The following is a 600-nucleotide window of genomic DNA, read 5'->3' on the forward strand; positions in this document are numbered from 1 at the left end:
TACACCACTGTCTGCCGCCTGTCTGTCTGTCTGCCGGTCTGCCTGCCTGTCTGTCTGCCTGTCTGTCTGGCTGCCTGTCTGTCTGTCTGGCTGCCTGTCTGTCTGTCTGTCTGTCTGTCTGCCGCCTGTCTGTCTGTCTGTCTGTCTGTCTGTCTGTGTGTGTGTCTGTACTGTATCTCGATTTGCTCAACAGCCGGAGGCGCTGTATAACAGTTGAACCTCAACAGGCGTGTTGCTCAGGACCCAAGGACCTGCATGTGTTTGGATCAGCGGTTCTTGAAAAAGCTGGAAAAAATCTGCCCACTGTTTATGAGTAAATTCACTTTTATTTAGCGATTATTTAGTCATTCTTTTTAAGAAAAAGTAATTATGCAGATCAATAGCCTTTTATAAGGAATTTGTTGGAGTTGTATGGGCACTGACAGGCATTGCACTAGTCATTATTAACTCTGCATACTAAATGCTTTACCGCGTTACTGTAATTAAATATTCTAATTAACATGATGGATGCTGATTAGTTCTGCCTGTACCTCTGCAGCTCTGCACTGCTGTGTTTTTTCAGTTGTGTTACTGTGTTGGATTCTCAGTAGTAGCAGCCTC

The 600-nt window shown here is 44.8% G+C and overlaps 1 protein-coding gene across 1 annotated transcript in view; it reads left to right on the top strand.

Moving 5' to 3' along the window:
• Positions 1-600, top strand: part of sts (steroid sulfatase (microsomal), isozyme S) — a 7,244-nt gene extending 6,644 nt beyond the window's left edge. Inside the window, exon 8 of the mRNA XM_084453605.1 lies at positions 1-600. This exon is cut by the window's left edge and continues 666 nt beyond it. The gene's annotated coding sequence lies outside the window, so the exon portion shown is untranslated.

This window comes from Borostomias antarcticus (genome assembly GCF_949987555.1).
Source record: "Borostomias antarcticus genome assembly, chromosome: 19".
In the NCBI taxonomy this organism is placed as follows: domain Eukaryota; kingdom Metazoa; phylum Chordata; class Actinopteri; order Stomiiformes; family Stomiidae; genus Borostomias; species Borostomias antarcticus.